This window comes from Camelus dromedarius, chromosome 17 (assembly GCF_036321535.1).
Source record: "Camelus dromedarius isolate mCamDro1 chromosome 17, mCamDro1.pat, whole genome shotgun sequence".
Taxonomy (NCBI): Eukaryota; Metazoa; Chordata; class Mammalia; order Artiodactyla; family Camelidae; genus Camelus; species Camelus dromedarius.
This window is the reverse complement of record NC_087452.1, coordinates 37,853,503-37,880,349: the sequence shown is the minus strand read 5'-3', so window position 1 is coordinate 37,880,349 and position 26,847 is coordinate 37,853,503. Positions and strand designations below refer to the sequence as shown.

The 26,847-nt window shown below is 45.3% G+C and overlaps 1 long non-coding RNA gene across 1 annotated transcript in view; it reads right to left on the bottom strand.

Annotated features, from left to right (window-relative positions):
- Nucleotides 1-21,180: 21,180 nt before the first annotated feature.
- LOC135323312 (uncharacterized) overlaps nucleotides 21,181-26,847 on the bottom strand; it is a 73,985-nt gene continuing 68,318 nt past the window's right edge. Inside the window, exon 3 of the long non-coding RNA XR_010384712.1 lies at nucleotides 21,181-21,326. This is a non-coding gene — a long non-coding RNA (uncharacterized LOC135323312). The remainder of the gene's footprint in view (nucleotides 21,327-26,847) is intronic.

The following is a 26,847-nucleotide window of genomic DNA, read 5'->3' as shown; positions in this document are numbered from 1 at the left end:
AGCAGTCAGGGGCTTGCCCGGGTCACTGCAAGACTGCTGAGTCTGGGGTAAGTGGTCAGAAAGCATAGCTCAAAGCCCTCTCTGAACCAAGTGAACCTGTGCCATCTCCCCCAGCCCCGCAGACCTTGCCATGACCTTCAAGCGTCGTTCACGATGTGGCCACCCTGCCCAGCAAAGCATGCCTTCCCAGGTCCTGAGGAAAGGCCACGATGCATTCTGGTTGGGTGACTCCACGGTGCTGCTTATCCAAAGGTCGTATAGAAGCCAAAACAAAGAGAGGCCAGCAGGGTGGCCTCTGAAGCCGACATGGAGAGCGTGGGAACTCCGAGAGCCCAATCCACACACCACCCCAAGCTGGCCCGCCATGCGCCCACACAGAGCTGGGTCCTACATCCTCAGGCTTTCCAGGCAGCAGAGGAACTTGGCAGAAGTATGCAGGGGATGTGACTGCCTTGTTTTCTACCTCTCCTTTCTCCTTTTCCGCTTTGCATCCTATAGCAGAGGACCAGGGCCCATGCTCAGAGGCAGCAGCCAGCTCTCCCAGAGCTTGAGAGGTAGGCGCTTCCAGGGCCCCTAGATGCGCCCCACCAGAAATGGCATAACCTGTAAGGCCACCCACGCTTCCATGTGGGGCTGACTCGAGTCCTGGGAAATTGCAGTGACCCCACCTCTCGGGGATGCCCTGTGCTTTGAGGAGGTCACTCCACCCAGGATGCACTGAGTGAAGGCCGCTACCTGCATGCGTTCATCACGGTGTGCGGGTGCAGGCCCAAGGGATGGTGAGAGCCATTCAAGGTTGTACAGGACAGCAGGGCCATCTTGCCAGCACCTCCAGGCTGCATGCTGCTTCTGCTAGTTGAACTCTGTTCTCACAGGTGTCATTCAGGTCACGTTGCTGAGGAGCCCGGCTGAGACTAGGGGGAGGCAGGCGAGGCCCTCACCTTAAGTGCCAGATTTCCAGGGTGCCAAAAACTCAGTAAGCCTAAGAAATAATCTGCTCATGCAGTATGGCTCACAGGCTCTCTGTCTGTTTTACTAAATACAGCTTTATTAGGATGCTGTGGGTTCAGCCACCCTGCAGTCCTTTGCTGCTATAATAAAGAGTCTGCCAAAGGGAGAGCGAACTTCTCTGAGACACCTCTGACTTTGGTGCTGTAGTACTCAGGCTCTGCAGGGAAATGGAATCAACAGGACGCATATATATGTAGACAGAGAGAAAGAGATTTTATTTTAAGGAATTGGCTCATACCATCATGGAGGCTTGGCAAGTCCAAAATCTGCAGTGGAGGCTGAAGGCTGGAGGTCCAGGGAGAAGTTCAAGTCCAAAGGTGGTCTGCGGGCAGAATGCCCTCTTCTCCTGGGAAGCTCAGTCTTTTTCTGTTATGGCCTTCAACTGATTGGACGAGCCCCACCCCAATTCTGGAAGGTGATCTGCTTTACTCAAAGTCTACTGATTTAAGTGTTAATCTCATCTGCATCTAGAATAATGTTTGACCCAATCTCTGGGTACCGTAGCCTGGCCAAATTGACACAGAATTAACCACCACAAGTGCCTTCTGTTATTATTGAATTCATGATTAGTACTTTATTTTCTCTATACAGACATTCTTTTTCCCCACAACAAGGAAAGAGAACCCTGCATTTGAGAGAAGAAGCTATGTTTTATCTCTTTGCCTGCCCTGGCATTTTCCTGCATTGTACTTTGCAAAAAGGGAGACACCAAATTTTATTATTTGATGGGTAGCTATTAATGTGGCTACTTTTTGGGCTTCAATTAAAAAATATCTTTTTTTGGTCAAAAATTTGCAGGGCCTTCGGAGGAAACTAATGACTTTTCAAAATTCAAGTACAAAAAAGTTCAGGTACAGATACCAGAAAAACAATCTTTTCAAGAGTATTTTCTCTTGTTCTTCCAACTCATGCCTCAAAATCAGCCGCCAGCACTTGACCTTTGAGAGAACTCTGTATATGAGGAACCAGGAGCCCAGGTATTCTTTTCTCTCTGAAATGTAGGAATTATTCCTCTTATAATTTCTTTCTCAAACCCTTAATCCTAATAATAATGAAAATGATTTATCAGATTAAGACACAAACTAATCCGGCCTGAACAACTTGATGTTATCGTGTTTAATTTCAAATTTAATTATTTTGGTATTTAATTACAAAACAGTTAATTACATTCTTTTAATTATGTGTCTTTTTGAAGTAGAAAGAGGCCGAAAATCCCTGATAATGGGCCACCCTCAGGCATAGCTGTTTCCCACTTTATCTCCAGCGCTATCAGCCCCGCTTCTTGACTGTCCTGCTGCTTAAAGCTCTTCCTATTTGTTCCCAGTCTCTTCTTTATGCTTCCAGAAGCAACATCCAAAGGCACATTCTGCCGCTGGTCTTCACTGCCTCATCCAGGCCCCGCAAAGCCTTGATGTTTGACAGTATCACCTTAAACAGCATCACTCTGCCCACCTCCACCTTCTCAGAACCAGGACCTTGTGTGTGGTCCTTTTAAGTCAGGGGTGGCAAACATCAAATATTTCAGTGTCACCCTGCCTGTGGGCCTCTAACACCAGAACGAGGCAGGCGTCACCCAGTCTGGGTGGGTGCTGCTCCCAGCTCTGCCACAGGGCTGTGGGGTGTGCCAGCTTTATGCCTTTGGAATGTGGGGCTCTAGGGGAGACAGGGGGCGCAGGGAACTGGCTGTTTGCCCATTGGCACAGAAGGACTTGGACGTTTTCATAACTGCGATGACCCTAGCAGTGCTCAGGGTTCAGCCCACAGGGCTGGGCAGGTCAAGAAGGTGCCTAAAACAGTGTCATGAGTGCAGGGACCGTAGGGGACTGGAGAACCACACCCCACATCCAGGAAGCAGCCTGGTGATGACCACAGTGGGCAGTGGTTTCAAGAGAGACCCCAAATCCAGATTTTTTTCATGAAAACATTTCAGATTTTAAAACATTTGAAGCCAATTGAAGGGTTTTTTTTTCCCCCCTCAAATACCTGTGAGTCAGCCAAAATATAGCTCAGGACTGGCCCCTTCCTGACTTGATTCATTGCCAGTCCATCCAGCACAGGGGTTCTATTTTCCCATCTTCTGTTTAAAAGTGAGGATAGGCTTCCGGCTTCCACTTAGGATGTAGAAAGCTGGGAAAACATCAGTCCCACCGTTACAACAAAAAGAAAACTGAACATTGTGCAAATTCACAACTTCCCTTTGTTACCGAACCAAACTTGAGTCCGCTCGCCTGCACGCAGTTAAGTCGATCTACTGACACCAGGTTGTGGTGAAGGATAGTGCAGCGTTTATTGCAGGGCACCAAGCAAGGAGTCTAGGTAACTAGCATTCTAAAGATCCAAACTCCCCAAAAGCTTTCAGGGAAAGGTTTTTACAGACAGTGTGAGGGATGGGGGGCTGTGGGGTGTGTGATCAGCTCGTGGGCATTCTTCTGATTGGTTGGTGGTGAGGCAATCATCAACATCATCAACCTTCTGGTTCCAGTCAGTCTAGGGTCTACGTGCTTATGGGCAGCATACGGTTAACTTCTTCTACCTGTATCTGCAAAACAGCTCCAAGGAGATGGCTCAAAATATTACTATAGCCTTTGACTGGGAACTAAAGGTCCTTGACTTTGTTTAACAGCTAAACAATTATTATTTTATCTTGCTCGACTGTTTGCCTTTCTCTCTGCATTTTCTCCCTTCTCTGATTAAATGTACTCTTTGGAACTCAGGGAAGCCTAGGAGACAAAAGTTTTTCTACAGTCAAGAGGCAGGTGGAAGATATGGTGGAGTGGGGGCAGTCTGTTCCGGGAATTCCCCATAGGGTCCTTCTCAGTTACACCTTGAACCCATTAGAAAGCTGAGGACACTGGTTAAGAATTAGCTCACAGTCTGAAGACAGGCACCTCCAAGGGAAGATGGGATTGGAGGGCTTGCTTGTCTAGAATAGACATCGCCAGATGCCACACTGATGAGTAAGGAAAATCCTCCTCAAATTTGCCGCTACGTGCAGGTAGCATGAGAACGTGGAACACCTGCGAGCCACATGCAAGGGACTTGGCCCCTGCTCGCAGGCTCCTCTGTGTCGATCTGGCAGGTGCTCATAAGAGAGATCAAGAGCAGAGCAAAAGTCCTGAGGAAGCATCCCCCATGTGGCAGCTCTTGGGTGGGGGAACAGCAGTCCTTCCTCATGGAACAGCATTAAACTGCATGGGAAGGGCATCAAACTGCTGCCTTCAGAGCATCCAGTGCAGTTGGAGGAAGAGAACAGAGATTTAAAAAAACAAAAACAAAAAAACCTCCACCCCTGAGGAAGAGCCAGAGATACAACCTGGACCCAAACCATGAAAGGTCTCCTACATTACAGCAGCATCCCCAAGAAGGCTCACTCCTGAGGCACAGGGGACCATGCCTGCCTGAGACTGAGGTTGAATCAGAACGATGGAGCCCTCCTCCCACCCACACGCTATGACTAGGACAAGTGTCAAGTAACAAGTGACAGAATCTATTGCTAGGAGAGGGGCAAGAACATGGAAAGACAGCTTCTCTGAGATGCAGGTGCAAAGGAAATCAAGAAGATGAGGGTGGACAGACATCGAGAAAGCCTTTCTGGAAACAATTCAAATGTCCTGCAACTGGGGAATGGATAAAGAAAGGGTGGTACGATGTACAGCAGGATACGAAACAGCCACACAGAGGACTGAACCACTGAAACCCTCAATCACATGGATGAATCTCACAGGCACAATGCTAATTCTTACCTCCTGGAGGATTCTGTTTCTATGACATTCCTGCAAAAGCAAAACTAGAGAGAGAGAAAAGAGATCAGTGGTTTCTAATAGCTGGGAATAGGGTGGAGATTAAGCCATAAAGGAGAACAGGGAAATTCTGAGGGATGTTAAGAACTGTTTGTTTTGACTGTGGTAGAGATTCCATAACTCTATACTTTTCTCAAGACTGGCAGAACTGTACACTAAAAAGGGAGATTTTTAAACTCTGTGATACCTTAAAATAAATGAGGGAAAAATGACAGTCATCAAATTAACAGATCAAGCATCAATCCATTTCTTTTGACTATCTCTTTCTTTCTTTCTTTCTTTCTTTCTTTCTTTCTTTCTTTCTTTCTTTCTTTCTTTCTTTGATTTTTTTAATTGTGAAGTCAGCTTACAGTGTTGTGTCAATTTCTGGTGTACAGCCTAATGTTTCAGCCATACATATACATACATATTTTCCTTTTCATATTCTTTTTCATTTTAGGTTACTATATGATATTGAATATAATTTCCTGTGCTATACAGTAGACCTTGTTGTTTATCTATTTTATATATAGTAGCCAAGACATGGAAACAATCTAAATGTCCATTGACAGATGACTAGATAAAGAAGTCGTAGTATATATATATAATGGAATACTACTCAGCCATAAAAAAGAATAAAATTATGTTATTTGCAGCAATGTGGATGGAACTGGAGATGGTCATACTTAGTGAAATAAGCCAGAAAGAGAAAGAAAAATACCATATGTTATCCCTTATATGTGGAATCTAAAAAAAGACAGAAATTAACTTATTTACAAAACAGAAACAGACTCACAGATATTGACTACCTTTTCTTTTAAGTTGGCTATCCTGTCCTAAGAAAGTAAAATGTAATAGTGAAAGATGGGAATGTGGATTGGTCAGGCTCCCTTTAACTGTAAATAGCAGAAACTCAACTCAGTCCAGCATAGGTCCAAGAGGACTTTGATGAAAGACTGTATCTATCCCAGACTGGCAGCCTGAGCACCAGGGGTGATAGGAACCAGGGACTCATTTCTGTCCCTCACCTTCCCTTTTTCCTGGGTACCTTCTCTCTCACTGCACACTGGCTTCTTCTGAACATGGCTGCCAGCCTCACATTTCAGAGCTTCACTAACAAAGGGGGGACTGTATCCCTTATTCTAATTCCAGCTCAAAAGATCCCAGGAAGCACTCTGATTGGCCCAGATGAGGCCAATCAACAGTGGCCAAGGAGCAGAGCTCCTATGATTGTTACCTTCCATTCCACGTGGTGGGAGGGGAAAAGAGATGCTCCTCCCAAAAGGTGGAATGCTAAGCATTCGAGACATTGTCTACTGCTGCTCATCATCATCTTATTCCAATTAATTCTCTTTTTTGTTCTCCAAAAGAGGTTGGAGTTCTTCCTCTGGCTTTGGTTCATTTTCAGTTTTGTGAAATGAACAAGTGGCTACCGTAAGGAATGAAGATGAGTAAGAGAAGGTCTGTCCTCTCAAAAAAAAAAAAAAAAAATTCCTGGATCCCAGTCTAACAGGGGAGACAGATACCTAAACAGCACATTACAAAATCCTGTGATGAGTGCTCTGGGAGCATGGGGGGAGGGGACCACCTAACCAAACCCGAGTTTCAGTCAAGATTTCCTATAAGAGATGATTCCTGCGCAATTTGAAGGTTGAGTAAGAAGGGGCAGGTCATTCATTCCAAATAGAAGTGTAAGACCACATGAGTACAGGGGACTGCACTCACCATGGATGGATTGCGGATCTCTCATTGGGAGAATGTCAGGTCTTTTATGAAAAGGATAAACTGCTTTACTTGTTTTAAAAAGCACTTTATAGTTTACAGAACACTTGCAACTTTTTTTTTCTTTTTTGCCTTTCCAGCAGAAACACTACCAAAAATAGGGAAATAAGAACAAAACAAACTTCTGAGCAAAGGATGAATGGATTTTCTTCAACAGTGCTCAAGCCACACGCCACTCCCACCCCAGTCCCTGGTACAGGATTGGCCTGCAGGTAAGTTGATGCTTCGAAGTTGGGGGTTTGTAAGATGGGTGAGGTGGAAACAGAAAGTGACCAGAAACTTCCAGGTTGCTAAGCAATGCCTTGTGGGACCTCGAACTGGGTGGAGAAGGTGGATGAGAAATTGTAAGAAAACAGAGGATCAAGGAAATGATATTTTAAAGAAGTTAGAGAGCCAAAACACAGGGAATAAAGGTGCAGATCATTGAGGCATAGAGACTGAAGCCTGAGATTGAAAGAGTTCTCAGATTGCGCTGTTCTAGGAGGCAGCATGCTCCACATTATGTCCGTGGTTTGCCAAAGGAGGAGGAGGAGGCAGAGTAGTGTTCTTGGAGCTGTTAGAAGTGGTCGAAGACCCTTGAGACAAGACATTGGATGTATGTCAACATGAAAGCTAAAGGAATAAGGTTTATGGATGAGCTTGGAATGGAGAAGAAAAACAGGTGGAGATGCCAGAGTTTTCAGGGAAAGAGAGGGAGTGATCAGGCAGTTGGTGGAAGATGGGCATTGGGAGTGGAGAGGGAGAGGGAGCTTGGTGATAGGAAATGCAAGAAGGAGGTGTTTGCATGGAAATGGAAAAGGGGTGTCCACGGGCAGCTGCAGAGTCAGTGGGAGTCGGCCGTGCCCTCCCCTGACTACAAGGGAAGATGGGAGAGCTGGAGGCAAAGTGAACAGCTCACTGTCAGGAAGTACACGGCACAGCCTTGGCCAGGACTGAAGGAGCCAACATAGAGAACATTCTTTAAAAATTAATTAATTAATTGAAATTACTTAATTAATAAAATTAATTTAAATTAATTAATAAAAATGATTTTTATTGAGTGTGGTTGATTTGCAATATTGCGTTAGGCGTACAGCAGAGTGATTCCGTTTTGTTTTGTTTTGTTTTGTTGCAGATTATAGTCCATTATAGATTATTATAAGATATTGGATATAGTTCCCTGTACTATACAGTAAATCCTTGTTGCTTCGCCATTTTATGTAAAGTTGTTTGTATCTGTTAATCCCATACTCCTACTTTATCCTGCCCACCTGCTACTCCTCTTTGGTAACTATAAATTTGTTTTCTTTGTGAGTCTGTTTCTGTTTTGTACATAAATGCATTCATATCACTTTTTAGATTCCTCATAAAAGTGATATCATATAGTATTTGTCTTTCTCTGTTTGACTTATTGTACTAAGCATAATATTCTCTAGGTCTGTCCATGTTGCTGCAAATGGCAAGACTTCATTCTTTTTTATGGCTGAGTGATAGATACTCCAATGTATATACATATCACATTTTCTTAAGCCAGTCGTCTGTTGTTGGGCATTTGTGTTGTTTCCATGTCTTGGCTATTGTAAACAGTGCTGCTATAAATATTGGGGTGCATATATCCTTTCAAATTAGTGTTTCATTCTTTCTGGATATATGCCCAGGATGCATATATCCTGGGATGTGTGGGATGGCTGGATCATATGGTAAGTCCATTTTTAGTTTCTTAAGGAACCTCCATACTGTTTTCCATAGTGGCTGTACCAATTTGTGTTCCCAACTACAGTGTAGGATGATGGCCATTCTGATCAGTCTGAGGTGATACAACATTGTGGTTTTGATTTGCATTTCTCTAATAATTAGTGATGTTAAACATTTTTTTATGTGCCTGTTGGCCATCTATATGTCTTCTTTGGAAAAATATTTATTTAGGACTTCTGCTCATTTTTTGATTGGGTTGTTTGGTTTTTTTGATACTGAGTTATATGAGCTGTTTGTATATTTTGAATATTAATCCTTTATCAGATATATTGTTTGCAAATATTTTCTCCCAGTGTGTAGGTCGTCTTTTCATTTTGTCAGTGGTTTCCTTTGCTATGCAAAAGCTTTTAAGTTTGATTAGGTCACATTTGTTTATTTTGGTCTTTATTTCTTTTGCCTTGGTAGACTGAGCTAAGAAAATATTGCTATAATTTATGTCAAAGAATGTTTCGTCTATGTTCTCTTCTAGGAGTTTTATGTCTTACATTTAGGTCTTTAATCCATTTTGAATTTATCTTTGTATACAATGTGAGAGAATGTTCTAATTTCACTGACTTACACATATCTGTTCAGCTTTTCCAACACCACTTGTTGAAGAGACTGTCTTTTCTCCGTGCTCAGGAGGGGAGGGTATAGCTCAGGTGGTAGAGCACATGCTTAGCATGCAGGAGGTTCTGGGTTTGGTCTCCAATAACCCCTCTAACCATAAATAAATATAAAAGACTAACATGCTTATTCTATCATACATGCTTATAAAAATGTGTATAACCAGCATATCAGTCTGGAGAATTCACAGGTATTATTCCTTAGAATGAGGCTAACATTTAAAACAAAGTCAATTTTAAAAATCCACTAAGTAATAAAACAGATGGTATACAGACAAGGGGGCAAAGTGTGAAGGTGATATGCGAATGTCCCAAATGTGGAAAACCTTGGATTATCTCATTTATTCTGTACAATTCTATGAGTTACATATAGCTGTCATTCCCACTTGTGTATCAGGACAGCCCAGGTCTCTAACCACTGTGACATAGCACAGCTCCAACTCACACTGCGGAAAGAAGTTCTGGGTCTCTGTGCTGCAGAGGGTTCCCTTGGCTCGTGGCCAGGCACAGCTGTCTTCACAGCCTGGGAGGGAGAAGACAGGCTCCTGGGCATTCGAAAGGGAGGCTCCTACCCAGCCACCCGTCATGTGTCTTTTACACTGAAGTAGTTTAGATATAGTTCAGCCTGATTTCTTCTAGAAAATATGTATATATTTAAAAAAACAAAAACAAACACAGCCTCACGGTATCAGATACCTCATGTGCAAGTGGCGACCACTGTGCCCAGCCCCTGCCGTGATGGGCTCTGGGATGCAACTTTGTGCTGCCACCCGAGGTCTCTGTGCGAGTCTCTGGCTCCTCCCATGACTTCCAGACTAGGACGACTCGCCATGCTGCTAGGTTGGATCATTTTCCACAGTAGCTCCTGAAGGAGGCAGGTGGTGCCACAGAAGCACAGGGAAGTTCACTCTCTGTGTGGTGAACCTTGGCCAGTGATGGGCAGGAGATGGTGGAGAGTCAGGAGAAATCTGCTCTCCATTCCTCCATTAAGGGACTATTTCTAGGCATGGTGTTTCTGTAGAGTCTGTTCAGAGACATCCCACACGGCAACATGATCAGCTGGGTCTCTTCCTGAAGCAGGGTCTGCTCAGCAGTGAGCCACCTTGCGGTGCCTCCCCGTCCGTCCCCGGGCCCCTTCCTTCCCCGGCACTCTTGCCGCCCTGGGATTGCACCTCCCAGTAAAGCACTAGCGCTTACACTTCGCCTTATGCTCTCTAGTCAGGGGAGCCTGGGGGATGTGAATCCAAGTAGGGATTTTTTTTTTTTTTTCAATTCTCACCTACAGCAACTTTAAGTCAGTTGCAAAAGTATAGTGGGCTACTCCCCTCACCTTGGAAGACTGCCCAGCGCAACAGAGTGACTCACAGAGGCAGAGGCTGGAAGGTGGACCATCTGCTTGGGTAAAGGGAGTAGCAGCAGCCACTGTACTTCAGAAGCTGCTCAGTATCCAGGTGGAAGGTCTGCCTAGAGAGCCCAGGGCCATCACATGTGCAGAGATGGCAGCTGGACATGACCCAGCCGAGGTGAGGAGAAGAGCAGACACAAATGTGGCGCAGCCTCGCCACCTCTGGGCTCTGGCTCTCCCCACCCCAGCTTGCTAGGCTGTGGACTAGCCGGAAGCCCCTGGAATATTCCCTTCAGGTGGAGGAGGGGCAGCACCCTGTAGAGAGGGAACTTTGAACTGGATCGCGATTGAATTCCTTGATTAGACTAACATTTTTATTGGATTAGACTGGCTTTGCTGGAGTGAATTTAGCGTTTCTGCTGCCAAGTGGGAATGAGAGCTCATTAAAGAAAGTACATGCAATTATTATTATTTTTAAGTGCAGTTGGACTCTCCCAGGCCCCACTTTAATTTGGCCAGGGGCCCTGTCCTTGAGTTTGAACTCTGAGGAGAGCCAACCAGACTCTGGCCCTTGGATAAATGGGGTGCATGTTTCTGTGGCTGGAATAATGAAGCCTGGGGTAAAGTCCCAGGAGGCGGTGCGTGGTTGAGTCTACATGAGAGGCCAGCTGTGTGCTCCTGGCCACAGAGATCATAGGGATGAATGAAATGTCAGTGCTTCATGTATGTTTTTATAGCATGCTTTACTGTTTATATCCATTGTGCACATAGTCCCAATATCACCATTTGCTGGTTGTTGTATAATATATGTGTGCACAATGTGTGTGTGTGCATGGTGTGGACAAAGTCCTGGTTAGGAGGCCCGGCTCTATAGTCAGACAGCTCTGGCTCGAGACCCAGTGTAAGCGGTGTAAGCTTGGGTCAGTTCTTAACCTTTCTAAAGCATGGCTTTCTCACCTGAAAAGGGAGGATATCATACTAACCTCACTGGTCTGCTGAGAAGAGCCAAACTCCAGCCATCACGTACCTTCCCAATTCCTGCTGCACCCACATCCCACTTTAAGCTGTTTGTTCTCTGCTCCAGTCCTGCCCCTACCTAGATCCAGTTTCTGCCCAGATCTGTACCATCAGGGAGGCTGACCCTCTCTCTGGACGCACCCCAGGCTCCTAGCCCCCTGGCCTCCAGGTGGCTTGGCCCATGGAAAGCACTATTTCTCCCCTCCTCACTTGGGTGCCCTGGCTCTGTCCACACTTGGGCCCTCTTGGTGGCTCCAACTCTCAGCTGGGGCCCAGTTCCCCACCTTGACCCTTCAGGCCTTAGGTGGTAACAGTCACCCCCTGGGGCTATTCTCGGAGATGGCAGCATTCTTTAGGGTTCCATTTACCTTGTCCCAGGAATCTGTGAGGGGTCCCTTAATCAAGTTTTGCCGTGGAGACCAGGGAGAATTCTTTTTCCTACCCAATCCTGGGTGATACACCCCCTGGATTATTGTTTAACTAGTGTTTTCTTAAACAAACTCATATTGTAAACATCTAAATGATTTGTTTCATGGGAATTTTATGTTTTCATGTCACTGTGGACTTGATGTGCTGGTTTTAACCTTTCTAATCCCATTAAAATAAATTTAACATACCTTTAGAAAGAAAAGGTTTACCTTGGCACCCCTGTGGCCTGTGGAAGCCCCTTTGGGAAGGACTGAGTCATTCTCTGTGAAGTCACTTGGCTCGAGGCACTCACTTTTTTGTCTGAGTGCCGTCCTTAAGATAAGGACCCACGTAGTCACACAGTAGCAACTCTAGACACGTGGCAAACACATACCAGGAGGGAACCTGTTCCTTCTAAAACTTTCTATGCTATTCGTATAAAACATGCCATATTGTCCTGTGGCTAATAAAGGATGAGTGCCTCCTGTTGTGACAGCTCTCTTCAAGAAAATCGTCTTTTCCCGCCTGCAGAAAGGGGCAAGGAGTTCACTTCGAAAAAGAAATGATCTGCAATCCCCGCCAGTGCAACCGTGGTCTTTCTGAAGTCCCTCTGCAAATGACGAGGACTTTAAAAATAAATTTGGTGGAATCTTGCTGGGATTTTCATACCAAGAGTCTGAAGTGTTAAGACGTATCACTCTTTGTTAAAAAATAGAATATGCCCGGAAAGCTTCGTTCAACCTCTTAAGCATTTTCTCCTTCCTCCTGGCCCAGCTCCACTCACCACAACTTCTGGCCACACACACACGCTAATCCACACTTGCACGCTTACATGCACACATGCACAAATGCACACACACATTTGCACTCGCATGCCACGCCCCTCCCTGCCTGGGTGCAGTGGCAGGATGGCGGTCCCATCTCCCTGCCCTCTAGCCTCAGGGAGCTGGCTGCATTCTGCACAAATTGCCTCCAGAACAAAGCAAGCTGGTCTGTGAGAGGGTTTTTTTTTTTTTTTTTTTTTTTTTTTGGTCGTATCTGCTGGAGCAGTACAAGCGAGACTGATGACAAAACTTATTTTTAAAAATTCTTTTTTTGCTATTTAAGTCACAGCAGTTGAGGAGCTGAACTGAGATGCACAGAGGGGTGCCCGGGTGTCCTATAACTTCAGCTTGCTTAGGGAACGGAGGGAGAGAAAATGACTTTAAGAAACGAAACATCCTTTGGTCACAGGAATCTATCTTTCTTTTCTTCCTTTCTTTCTTCTTCCTTCCTTCCTTCCTCCCTCCCTCCTTCCCTCCCTCCCTTTCTTCCTTCCCTCCTTTCTTTTTCTGAAGCAAACCTGTCTTGCGTCCAAATGCCAGTACTGCCTGTTCTCTGCAGATGTGAACACAGCCTCTGCAGAAGGATGTGCTAATGCAGTAGAGAGACACAAGAAACCCCTGTGGGCTTCCCTGGCCCTGCCGCATGGAGGTTAGAGGACTGCAGACCCCCAAGTCCATAGACAAGTCCCACATCCTCCACAGATCTCTGCAAATTCCCAGCACTTAAGTCCCCTCCCCCCAGATGCCTCTACCTCTGGAATCTGGGGTGCTGCCTCCTTCACCCCTCAGCAGCCCTGATGCAAAATATCAGCCCTTTCCCTGATTTCCATAAAATCATCTACTCTTATCAAGTACAAGTCTCCCCCATGTCGCAGTTTACCCCCCACAGGGCATAAGGCAAAGGGTGCTTTGCTAAAAGTCCCAACTCTTAATTTCAATGGGGAAACCTTTAACCCATCCATTCCAGGGCTTCATTAGACATTCTGATTTTTCACATAAAAAAATCCTTATCAGAGAAATCCCTAGTTCCATATGAGGTGAAAAGTATAGATTTCTTATTAGAAATATCATTTATTTCAATAACAAAAGCAGAATCAGAAATATTCTCAGAGTTTCCTGGGCACTGTGAAGTTTCTTTGGTGAAGTACGGCATGGAAGTACCTTTTCTTTGTGGGCAAAACACCTAAAAGAATAAAAACAAACCAACCACAACAATGCTATGAACTGAATGTCCCTGAAAATTCATATGTTGTAGCCCTTAATGTGCTGGTTTTTGGAGGTGAGGCATTTGGGAGGTAATCAGGTCATGAGGGTGGGGCCCCTATGGTGGAATTAGTGTCCTTATGAGAAGAGAGCTGACTCTTTTTGTCTCTACCATGTGAGAACATAACAGGAAGGTGGTGACCATGTACAAACCAGGAAAAGGGGCCTCGCTGATAACCAAATCTGCTGGCACCTTAATCTTGGACTTCTCAGCCTCCAGGATAGTGAGAAATAATTGTTTGTGGTGTAAGCCACCCAGCCTATGCTCATTTGTTCTAGCAGCCTGAGCTGACTGAGACAAATAACAGAAAGGAGAGCCACTTCAGGGTCTCCTGAGTGCAGGAGTGAGAGATGAAGTTACAAAAAGTCAAAATGGCCAACTTTTATAACTCACTTTGCAGAATTTCCTGAGAAAAGCCAAGGGGGCTGGAGGTAGGGAGGGGAAAAATAGCTTCCCCACATTGACCAAAGCATAACATGGGCCAGGTGCCGTACTCCGCATCACTTTAAAATTTAATTCTATTTCTATCAAAGTAACACATACACGTTTTAAAAAGCCAAATAGCAGACTAAGGCCAGTAAGAAAAATAGCTTTCCTCTTCCCATGCCTCCCACCCCAAGTCCCAACTCTTTAGCAAATAGTTTATTTACCTCCACTTTTCTGAGCAAAAGGAGTTATACTGTTGTGCTGATTTTTCCATTTTAGACATAATCTCCTGCCTTCCTGCTGTGATGAGGGTTTCAGCACATATACCATCACCTTATTGACTTTCTCTCTTACATCCTCCCCATGGAATCATATCACATTTTTGTTAAATCAACATTCAATGAACGTATTATTTTTAGTAAGTAAACATTGGTCAAGCTGCTCAGGGAAGTATTACATTTCCTTTCCTGTATGCCTTTTTGTTTCCCTGGAGTTAATCATTGACTTTTTTCTTTACAGTTGCATAATTCCATGTACACATCACTAAATCTCCAGAAGAGACATAAAATTCTCAATATATTCCAACACATCACTTCCATCTGTATTTTGGAACCATCCTTCCTGGAGCTATCCTTCTTCCTGCTCCAAACTGGGTTGGTGGTTCCCCATCCTTGCTGCCCATTGGTCATCCTAGGGCTTCACTCACCCAACCTTGAATTCCCTTTGACTCTCTTTTGTGTTGAATTCAGTTCCTGGATCCTATGGCTTCACCTTTTTTTTTTTTTTAAACACCACTTACATTTAATATTTATACATGAATCATCAAATTTGCTTTTTTTTTTTTTTGACTAAGTACATTGCAGACAAAATGGCTTCTCATCCTAAACACAGAAATCTGCATGTTTAAGAAAATAAAATTTCCTTACCCATAGCTTCATCTTTCTTTGCTAATTCCCTTGTTTTGGTGTATCTCTAACTAGCATCCAGTGACTATCTTTGGTTGCTTGGTTAGGTATAGAATTCTAGGCTGGAAATCCATTTTCATCAGCATTTTGAACGTCTTATTCCCGTATGTGTTAGATTCCAAGTTGCTGAGATGATGAATGCTACTGTGACCCCTAATCTCTTGCATGTGACCCTTAATCTGTTATTCCCGCCCCGAGTCTCGCAGGACGATTTTAAGATCTGCTCTTTAGCCTTGAAATATTTAAAATTTCATGAAAATGTGCTTGAAGTGGGTTCTCCTTCATCTGAAAAAAAAAAATTCATTGTGCTGGGCACTTCTTGTCTTGTTTTAGTCTGGAAAATAATATCCTTTAGTTCTGGGATTTTTAAAATAATTTTCTTTGATAATTTTCTCTTTCTCAAATTCTCTTTGTTCTCCATGGGAATAACTTTTATTTTCTGTTGGACCTCTTATGTTGCCCTCGTGTTCTTTACCACACTTTTGAGACACTACCTTGACTTTAGCCCCATCCTTATTGCATTTTATTTCTGTTTTTGGTTTACTTGTTTGTTTTTCATTTTTAATATCTCTACTGTCCTCTGAATACTCTTATAGATGCAATGCCTTCTCTCTCTAGTGGAACCGCATTATCCTTGTTTACTTAATTCCTTTTTTTCTCTTCTTTGTTGTGATAATTGCTTTCCACGTTGAAGGTTTTTCTTGTGATCTCCGCCTGTCCCTTTATCCTAGGTGGGTGGCATCAAAGCTTAGTGGAAGCTCATCACATGAGGAAGGGCTTGCCAACGGGGGCTTCGCTGGGGATGGTCAGGCCCCACTGTTCCTTTGGGAGACTTTCCAAAATTCAGCATTTTTGGCCTTTTCTCTGGTTTCTAGCTGGAGGATGTGTGCCTGGCAAACAGCATACTTGAAAGAGAACTGAAGTGGGGGCAAAGTCTCAGAATTTCACTTAATCTCATTTCCATCCAGAGCCTCACCTCCAGCCCCAGCTAACTTGGTATCTCTGAGCTGGGAGCTGCCTGGATCAGTTTCACCCGAGGGTAAGAGTCCAGGTTTCTGCTGGGGCAGGGGAGGCGTGGGCTCAGGTTATGCAGGGCAGGGAATTTACTGCTCTTCAGACAGACATCAGTTTCCTTTGTTTTAGGCCCTCCACTCATCCCCACTTCAGTGATGCCTGGTCCTTCCATTCCTGAGTTTTTCTAGGTGTCTGCGAGATGAATGGGCTTGTTTCTTGCTAGCATCCCCCTCTGTGTGCTTTTAACAGCAGAGAAAGCTGAGCACTAATCAGGTTTTACTCCTCTCAGTCCCCACAGGGGTTCTCCCTGTTTATTGTTTGAATACAATTCTTGGTAAGTGGTTTCTCTGCCTTATTTCTTTGGCTCATCCTCACATCCCTAGGAGGTGGGAACTATTATTAACCCCATTTAGAGTCGGGGCTGGAGCCTCAGAGTGGGAAGGTGACCGATGTTAGGGCACACTGCTGTGTTTGGAACCCATGCCACCTGACCCTGAAGCCCTTGCCCTGAACCATCCTGGCAGGCAGCCTCATGAGGGTGCCAAAGCAGAAGAGGGAGGACAAGGTGTGAGAGGAGAGGGAGACTGGGAGCTCCCTTGATCATCTGCCATTGGCTGAAGTCTTCTATTGAGTCTTGTGGTGAAAACTTGTTCCGCAGAAGTTTTAGAGGACGGGTGCAGTGCCTTGGAGGAGAGCTACGGTTGGCAAAGACAGCTAGCATTGTGGCCAACCCAGGCACTTCCCACAGTGTCTGGGTTTAAACACAACTCGAAGAAAGCAGCATTCTGAGATCAGGAGTATTCAAATACCACACATTGTAATCACATGGGGAACTTTTAAAAATCCAGCTGCCCAGGGCCCCTACCAATTAAATCAGAATCCTAGGGGTGGGACTCAGGACTCTATAGTTTATAAAGCTCTCTGGGTGATTCCAATGTGCAGCCATATTTAGAATCAGTGCTGAAGACCAGTGCTTTGCAAACTGTAAAGGGCACCTGAACCACCTGGGGATCCTATTAAAATACAGATTCTGATTTACTTAAGCCTATCCAGCTCCCAGGTGATGCTTCTGGTCCAGGGACTGCATGGCATGTATCAAAGCCAGTGATGACCCTGAGCTGGTACAACTGTAGCAAGTTCTTTCCTGGGAGGCTGCCTTCAGGGTTGACATGAAGGTGTGAATATCAACTTCATAGCTAACTTCTTTTTCATAATGATGATAAAAATTCATGCATTGCAAAAAAGGGATATAAATTCCAAACAATGTAAAAAGAATATTAATTAGTCAAGGCTTTTATGCTTTTAGAAAATGTGTATGTTACTGAAGATTTCATAAGGCAAGTGGCCGGAGGTTTACACCTCATGTTAGGTTTATAACCTGAACAACCACTTAAGCACCCCAGGTGTCCCCTAACTCAGAACATCCAGGGGCCACCACCCACTGTGGCTGTATGTCCACTCCATTCCTATAGCCTCATTCCAGCTGAAGCGCCTTCAAGAGCCACACAAAGAAAATCCCTCCCCTCCAATCAAAAAGAATAACCTACTTTCTCCCCTGAAAGCACCTACCTTAATGCCCCAAACACAGATCAATGTCTGTTCCCAAAGACAGTACTGTTCCTTAAAAGGATTTTGATACATTAAATGTTCTACTTCATTAGACTATGAGGAGAAATCTGGGTTTACGAAAATAATTGTTTGTGCATTTCTTTGTGATGATTAAAGAATTCCAAATGCACCCCAAGCATTTAGGAAATTTCTGAGACTCTAAAATGACCTTGATTTACTTATTCCACCTTCTTCCCACCCCCACTTGGCCTCTTATAGTCTCTCTGCTTTTCTCCACCAGCAGACCTGGGTATCGCATATCAAAGAGAAAGAATAATTCAAGAGGAAATCTGTACTGTCCTTATTTTATAAATTGGGTTTAATAATTCATCTAAAAGAGAATTTTTAGCAACAAGGTTTGCATATAATAAGGGAGCATGCCTTTCCTAAATAGGCATCTGTTACTCTTGCTGCAGTGCTGAGTGAGGAGAAAAAAGGGCAGTGGGGTCCAAGAGCATCTCTTGGATTCACTAAGGACATCATGGCCTCTAGCCCATCAGGCAAAAGTGATTTTAGAGCAAGCTTTGCCAGGAAAGGAATTTAAGCCACACCCTAAAACTCTTCTCTCTGTCCCTGCAGAAATCCACCTAGAGGTCATTGCGACAAACATGCATATTCCTGCAGACTGTAGGTCGTTGTATTTCCTGGTCATAAACCACCACCTGCCCAGACCACACCCCCCCCCCCATTGTCTCCAATATCAAACCAATGGCATCTTATAAGTCAGCGGTGGGTTTGAGGGTTCTCAGGTCTCCACAGGCGCATACAAAGCTGTTGAGAACGTCAAGGAACTACTCATTCACACAGCTGCGCTGCTCACGTGTGGCTGACTGACTTTAAATTTGTGTCACTCCAACATGCTGATATGGGGGGAGGGGAAGCTGGTAGCATGAAGGGGGAAGCAAATTAAGAGAAACGTCTAATTGCCTAGGTTGGCTGCCTTGAATATTTCTGCAGTAGCTCTGCAGCAGGCAGGCACCGTCGGTGTTTTCTGACCTGACAATGGGTAAGCTGCCAGGGAGCCAAGACCCAGCAAAAGAAGCAATTAATATCCCCCCCACCCCATTTTATAGACAGCATCTGTCTCCCTGCCTTAGGAAAAAAAAAATGGCTTGAGAATGAACTTCCCTGGTTTCTTTTCCCAAAATGTCCCTCTCTGACCACGTCCTTTGCAGAGTCTCAGTCAGGGGCGCATCTGACTAAACTAAATTTCCCAAATATGTCAAAAATCTGCAATCATATGAAGTCTTTCTCTTGAAACCCAGCACATTCCAATGACATGAGCTAGGTATTATTTTTCTTTAAGAGTGTGATTTGTTAATAAAGATTCTCTTGAGCAATGATGCCCAGATTTGGTAAAGAAAGAGGGTACGTTGATTCTGCCTAGGGGTATGAGGACTGAGCCCACCTTTCTAGGGGGTATTTGACCCCTTTAAACATGTGACATACTTTGAACCAGCAATCCCATTGCCAACCATTTGTCCTAAGGGATAGTCATGGCATGTCAAACATTGCTACATCCTGGTGTTCATCATTTATAATAGCAGAAGTTGGGGAGCAACCTAAATGTCAAAAAATAAGGCTAGTGAATAGTTATGGCAAATTCGTACAAGGAAATACTGTGCTGTCATTAAAAACGGACTTGTAGACTATATGATCATGCAGGGGAATGTTCGTGATGTATTGTTAAATGGAAAAGAAAATAGAATGTAAGTTATGAGATCTTTTAAAATTTTCTTTTAATAAATCCCTCTTAATTTATTATATATACTTAGAAAAACGACTGAAAATGTTGAAAAATGATTTTCAATGTCACACGGTATATGGAGTGGAGGCTGAGAATATGGGGGATTTTCAGTTTCTTCTTTGCGTTTGCCAGTGTTTTCCTAATCTAACACATTCCTTGCAGTCGGGACAATAATAAATCAGAAATAAAGAATCAGCCGTGGGACTCAAAGTATACGTATTGTTACATTTAAAATAAAAGATGCTAGGAATCAGTTTAAAATGCAGGTGCCCTTCATTGGATAAAGTACCATCTTAAGAGATTCCATTTTCCGGGCCAGAGTCAATGATTTTGATGCTTTAAATGCTTTTGTGAGCGGCCTCAGGGTTTTAGATGAACTGAAGGGATGGTGTTTTGGACAGAGGGAGGTGAAAACGGCCCCTTAACCAGTGCTTTTCAAACAGGAGTCTGGGGGCTCAGGCGTTTAAGAAGTAACAAGTAGTGGGCTAAGATGTGGAGAGTGTCTGAGATCAATAGCGGGGCGACTTAACCTCTCTGTGCCTCACTTCATCCGGAAATTGAAGGTAATAATACACTACTTTTCTGGGTTGTTGAGGGTGACCCGAGTGAACCCGAGTAAAGTGCTTTGAATGGTGCCCTAACGTAGAGTAAGTGCTGGCTCTCAGCAGAAGCTGCAGCCTCACCTCCTGCCTGGCAGAGCAGATCCCTGCACGCTGCGCTCTGACTGGGGGTCAGGCATCAAGACCCCCGCGAAACGCAGGCACGTTCTGACCTCAGTGCCCAGCGGGGACCCAGTTGGAAGCAGAAACAATGCGCGCGCGCCCGCACTGCGCTCCACGTGCCCGCCGGCCCCCGCGCGAACGCGCAGCTCCGTGGACTGTCCAGCCGCTCAGCCTCTGCTCGCTGGATCCGCTTGGGCTTAACAGGCCGATCTGAAACGTTTCTTGCTCTCTTCAAACACCAGGCAGCGGCAGAATGAAAAGGAAAAATAAATGAACGAAGTAAAACAGAGCTTTCTACAACCCTGCCGCCTCCAACAGCTCCTCGCTTCCCAGGCGCTTTTTCGGGGTCACTGCGCGGCCTGAAGGAGCCAGGAAAGATGGAGAGGAGCCAGGCGAGCATCGAGAGAGGGGTGGGTTCACGAAGGGGCGGGGGAGACCAAAGTCCTCTCCTTGTACTGCCCTCTCGCCATCCCCGCCCCCGTGGGTGACCAGCGCGCTAGCTCCTGTCCCCGTGCGGAGCCACGGCGCAGAGCCACCTCCAGCCGGCTGCTCGGCCAAGGCACCGGGGCTTGCGCCTGGGAAGCCAGGGGCGAGGCAGTGCTCGCGACTTTCGAGAGCAGCTGCATCCAACGACGCCGACGCCGGGGCGGTCTTCTCCCCGCTGGTCGGCAGCCACACCCGCAGGGGACCGCAGCGCAGCAAGCGCTTCCTCCATTTCCTGCCCCGCCCTGGACCGCGCAGTCAGCCCCAGGCACCATCTCCTTGGTCCGTTTCTCCCAGTGATTCAAAAAGGCCTTTTGAAAAAGAAAACTGAATTCGCCATTGCGAATCCTTATATGATAAATCAATCTTTTTGTTTGTATGATGGAAAACAACAGGCACAGAAATCATAAAAATGTTACAGAGGCGCAAGACTGCTTTCTCTCGGCAACCCAGAACTCTTCAAAATAAAAATGAAATTAGTCTTAAAAGTTTTTTCTTCTGCATCCTATGGCACGGGGGTTAAAATCCTGCAGGCTACATCTCCGTCGGAATCTTAGTTGTGTCGTCAGGTGAAGTTGACCAGCTGAACAAACTGGAAGAAAAAAAAAAAAAAAGACAAAAGGAAAATAATCACAGAAGACTGTTAAAAGCCCACTAAGTGTTCTATAGCTCTTGGTCCTGTGTTTGAAATCAATTTTATTTTAATCTTTTTTCTTCTGTTTTGTTTTTGTTTTTGTTTTTTTAAATTTAAATCCACACATGTATTGCAGATAACGTTGTCTCCCTTTGGAGCTGATTTGACCCCACTCCCCTCTTGGCAAAACTTTCCTTTGCATTTCCCTTGTGCTTCCAACAAGTCTGTATATTAACAGCATGCCTCACTTTTGGCCCAGCAGCCTCATTAATTATGTCAGCAGAGGGCTGGCACTAGGACCCCTCCCCAGGGCCTGATAATTCCATCTCCTTCCTGCTGGCCTTGCTGCTGAACAGCAGCCCTTATTTTCCCTCTGCCTTCTCAGCCCCCTCCCCAGTCCCCTGCTCCAGTCTGCCCACTTCCCAACTCTGCAAAGGACAGAACATGAGGCCCCAGAAGAATGACACAGCAGAATTTTATCCTTCTCCTTCTCCTCCTCCTCCTTGTCCTTCTTCTTCTGCTGGAAAGAGAGATTTTCTGGGCCCACATCCCAGGTCCTTCTGGCTCTCCCTCTCTGATAAACTTTTAATGATGATGATGGTGTTGATACAATAGTTACTACTGATTGAGTGCTCACTATGTATCCTGCACTTAGAAAAAAAAAAAGCAGATTACTTTATTTAATCCCCCAAACAACCTTAGAGGCCGCTATCATTGTCAATCCCATTTAACAGAAGAGAAAGACTGAGGCTCAGTGAGTTAAGGTCACAGGACCAGGACTGGCAGGCCCAGGAGCTGGACTTTGATATGTCTGCTGTGGCCAGTGCAGGCCATGCCACGAGGGAGCCCCAGCTCACAACATACAACAATACTGGCAAAAAAGTGGCTGGGGGCTCAGAGGTATGAAATTTAGAAATCACTTCAAGAAGTTAAATAGCAGGTAGTGTGGTTTAACAAACAATCAGGAAAGCCACCTCTGAGAGTGTCGATTTGGCTGACGCAGCCCGACGAACACCATTTCAAACACGCAAAAAGCCCTGATGATGCTTTTATTTGGGCTTTCCTAAGATTGCAGTCAAAGCCTGAGATTCTGGCCAGTAATTTCCCCGTGAGTCCTGCCGTGCTTACCTGGTGACTAGGGCAGTAGGGCCTAAGCAGTTGTTTTCGCAGATATTACTCCTAATTTTACACTGTCGTTCAGGCCACCCCGTCCTCTCCCCAGCTGCCTCTGACATCCGGTCCCTTCCTGGAGTTGGGCTCATCCCGCCACCTTGAAGTCCCCCAGCGGTGGTGGGGGAGTTCCTTGGCTAAGCTGAGGGCTCAGCCATGATTCAAAAACATTTTTAACTTGGCAACTTTATACCAGGCACTGAGCCAAGGCACTGCAGATAAACAAACGTGGTCGCCCTTCTAATTTTACCTAAAATTAGGGTTTTAAATAAATCAGAACAGCTGACTCACGGGGCAGACAGAAGCCAGGCAGGAGGGACAATTCATATCACGGCAGAGAAAGCTGACCGCAGGATGCATTCCCAAGAGAGAAGAGGAGACGGTAAGGATTGGATCTGTCATCAGTTACCAAGGATGAAGGGATCTCAGGAAGGGACAGGACAGGTACCCTGTCCACACCACCGGGCAGGGCAGATGGCTGACAAATTACAAAACTTGATATGCTTTATATGAAAAATTCAAACCCTATAGAACTATTTAAAAAAAAATGGCAGTGGCCTTTCACTCTCACCCTACAATCTCACTCTCTAGGGATGGATAACTACTGTGAACAGTTTAGTGTTGAATCAAAGGAACCTAGTGCATCTTTCCTGCATGTGGCAGGAAAAAAAAAAAAGAATAGATAAGAAACCCCAAGGAACATGGTCCAAAGAAAAATGAGACCACATAGTTTATGGAGTCTCAGCCAGCTGGGTTACAAGATCCTGCCTGTGCGGTAACTTACTCATTCTTTATCCTATCTGCGTGGGAAGAAAAGCCTCAGATGGGTAATATTTTCCTGTCCCATGGAATGCAGGACTCAGTGGCGGTCACCAGGCAAACTTGTATCCCATCCTCTGGATAAGGCGCTAACCGGTTCTGGTTAGAGGCCATACATGCTCATCCGGTTGCTGCCACGGTGAAGACTTAACCAACATTAGTGTCTTTATGTTAAATTAACTTATCAAATTAGTAACATGCAGAACCTTGGGGACTGAACAGGTACATGTTAAGGCAAGGAAGACATACTTGGGCTGGTGAATCAGCGCCCAGGGAGAGACACTGTAATAGAGGCTCCCGGCAGTTGGAACTCTGGAGGGAATTTGAAAAGGAAAGAAGAGGCCTTGGCTCAAGAGGTGGGCTGGGTTCAGGGCGTGAACCTCACTCACTTTACACTTTTGCCTTTGGAGGCAGGAATCATTATAGCCTGGAGTTAGATTTGAGTTCATTTTGATTAATTCATGCCAGCACAGATTTACGTAAGGACTCTGCCTCTGCACACCCTGCTCCAGAACCTTGATCTTGAAGGGATGTGAACAGGCCTGGAAGGCTGAGTAAGAAGGGGTGGCCGCACCGCCAGGGGGTCCCTCACATCCATTCTCCCCTGCATGGTTGTCATAGAAGAGACTGCGTGTCCTGGCCTCCCTTGCTCAGTGTGGCCCCGTGACTAGATTCTGTTCTGGGGTAATGAGTGGGCGTGATGTGTGCAGCTTCTCTGTTTTAGGCTGGCTCCCCCAGAAACAGCCACTGCCACAGAGATTTGAGTGCACGTTGTTTATTGGAGAGGTGATTTCCAGGATGCATGAGTAGCAGGGTCGGGGGAAATAGATGCCAAGTTGGGATTCAACATGCAAAGATTTTACTAGGGGAAATGTCAGACAAGGCTGGGAGACCCACTGGGAAATCTTCAAGCCAAACCAGCATCAGAGGTATCCCAGGTCTCCCCAAAATGACCCACCTTAGAGTCCCTGCTGCACCCAGTCACTGGCCGGGGCAGCCCACAGGAAGTGTGGCTGTGGCACAAACACAGTGGGGGGCTTCAGGTACAGCAGTCAGCCTCATCGCATCCCCTCTGGATGGAGGCAAGTCTACTAGGTGCATGCTCAGACTATCCCAGGAACTAAAGCCTGCACGGAAGGAGGCATCAGGGTGCTCTGTGAGCAGTTTACCATGGTGGGAAACAGGCACAGACCTGCTGGGTTCATTTGGGAGGCTAGACCCTCCCTACCCCACCCCTGACCTGAAAGGAACTCCTACCCTCTTAAAACCACCGAGATGCTGGCCTTCACAGCAGCCACTAAACAGGTACCAAAACGAGCCTAGCTTCGAGTCCAGGATGGTGCCAGCAAACCGGACATATAGCTGATTGGGGTTAGGCTTCCTCTCTCTCCACACTCCTCTCCCGCCTCCCACCTCTTTACCTGCTGGAGAACTGGAAAAATGTGAAGTGCCCCCAAAGTGAGAAAGGGAGCAAGGAATTCCAGGGAAAAAACAAAGACAGAACAATCTACCTCTTCCTCCTGTAAGGACATACTACTGAGTACAACTCTGTGTGGAAACTTACAGCCAAGAGGAAGGGGAAAAAAAGACTAGAAGGAAATACACCATAGCAATAACTGTAGATACTGAAGTGATAGCATCATGGACATTTTTCTTTTATTTGTTTTGACACTTTTCTGTAATAAAATGTGACTTTTACCTCTTTAAATCTTTATATTAAAAAAACTATTTTTCTACTCTCCTGTATGCTTAAACACGTCCATTAATAAAAATTACATTTTAAATTTCAAAACAATCATTCCCTGTACCCTTCCCACCTTTTCTACCTTAATATCCCCTGCTTCCTGGTCTTTCCATCAGTCCCCCTGCCAACTTAAAAAAAAAAAATTCCATCTGCTCCAAATCTTGGTGTTTGGTTTGGTTAGGACACTTGTGATCTTGGGCTGATGGCAAGCCTTGGTTATTCCTGGTTGGACAGTTGACTGAATCTAAGGGGTGTGGGTGGGTCTCTCCTGAGGGAAGGCTGGCAGATGCAATGTGGTCTGAGTTTATAGTCAATCCTCTGGAAAAATGTCACTTCCTGCAGCAAAACCAACTACTTATCAAGTTGAGCTCCTCTTCTCCCATCAGCAGGACCACACTTCCCAGATTCCCTTGCAGTCTGCCATGAGCAGGGGACAGTTGCAGCCCATGGGATATGAGTGGAAGTGATCACACCATTTCCAGAGTGCCCGATGGAAGGAGCCTGGGTCCCTAATCACACCCATGCCGGACTTTACTTGGCAGAGAAAGAATTGTGTTAGCCACAGAAATGTGTTTGTTACAACAGCAAACCTACCATGATGAATACACTGTTCATCTCTCATGCTAATCTAGCCTGGTAACCACGCTTTAAATCCCCATAGTCCGAGGTGAATTTGACTGCAGAGAGCAGGGGATGTACTCCTGCCTTTTTGAAGACTTGCAGCCTGGCCTCTTCTGCGATCGTAATCTAATAGGGAGAATTGCCCTTGGTGCTCCCAATGCAATCTCATAACATCCTCCAGCTTTACTGTAACTTTCTCCAGTGGAAACAGCTTTGGACGGGGAGCCTGGATTATCTGTTCCTAATTATTAGCAAGATGACGCATGAATCACTCAACCCCTATGAGCCTTGGAAATTATCCAGTTCATTTTTGAGGCAGGCAGTCACAACAGTACTAATAACTAGCTGTGGCTGAGTGAGAGGGCAAGCACTTTGAAGAGCCTAATTTATTTAATCTACACAGTCACCAGTGATGTGGGTGATAGTTTCAGCATTTTGGAAATAAGAGAAACTGAGGCACAGAGAGAGTAAAACATTGTCCAAGGCCGCAGCTAGTAAATATCAGATTCAAATATGGGCAGTCAAATTCCTGGACCAGAATCTAAATTCTCGAGATTTTAAAATGCTGGGGTCTGCAACAGAAGGAAACCCTTCTGTGACTGCAGTGCTCTTGGTGCTGGCTTTGTGATACACCTGGACTTAGTCATTTCCTCATCCCCCTGCTGTGCTCCCATCCTGCTCTGGACAAATTTCTCCTGCTGATGGCTCCTGCTCTGGAAACGTACAGCCCTGCAAGGGATGACACGGTCTCCCTCTTCCTTGATTGACTTAATCTGATTATACGCAAATTGTAATATGCCTTGATTCGGAGAACTTCCTTTTGCCAAATTAAATCCCCTGAGATCCCACACACAGACCTTGATTTATGGACACCAGACTCTTTCAGTCCTCTGTGATTTTCTTTATTGAAACCATACAATGGCAGGTCTCAAGTGAAAGAGAGCTGGTGATCACATCTTGGTTTCCTACGAACTCAGGGAATTCAGGGAATTCAGGGAACGTCAGAGGTCAAGTGTTTCCAATGCAGAGTAAATCACCTGGACTTTACTCACCAGAATAGCAATTAGAAAATGACAACCAGACAAATCTTGCGCTTGAATAGGGCACTTGGCTTAGGATTGAAAT